Genomic DNA, 341 nt, shown 5'->3' with positions numbered 1-341 from the left:
GTCGCCGCTTCCGCGGAAGACGACGGCAGCGTCTCCATATGCAACTGCGACGACGAAGACAGTATCTTTAGCTTCGAGTCTATCCTCGAATCTCAAAAAGTCGGTGACTTTCTTATCGCTATCGCTTATTTCTCCATCCCAATCGAGCTTCTCTACTTCGTCAGCCGCACCAATGTGCCGTCGCCTTACAATTGGGTCGTCTGCGAGTTTATTGCCTTCATTGTTCTCTGTGGCATGACCCATTTGCTCTCTGGTTTCACCTACGGTCCTCACTCTCCTTGGGTCATGACTGCTGTCACCGTCTTCAAGATGCTCACTGGGATTGTCTCTTTCCTCACCGC

Source organism: Camelina sativa, chromosome 14 (genome assembly GCF_000633955.1).
Source record: "Camelina sativa cultivar DH55 chromosome 14, Cs, whole genome shotgun sequence".
Taxonomy (NCBI): domain Eukaryota; kingdom Viridiplantae; phylum Streptophyta; class Magnoliopsida; order Brassicales; family Brassicaceae; genus Camelina; species Camelina sativa.
Note: the sequence above shows the minus strand (reverse complement) of the source record.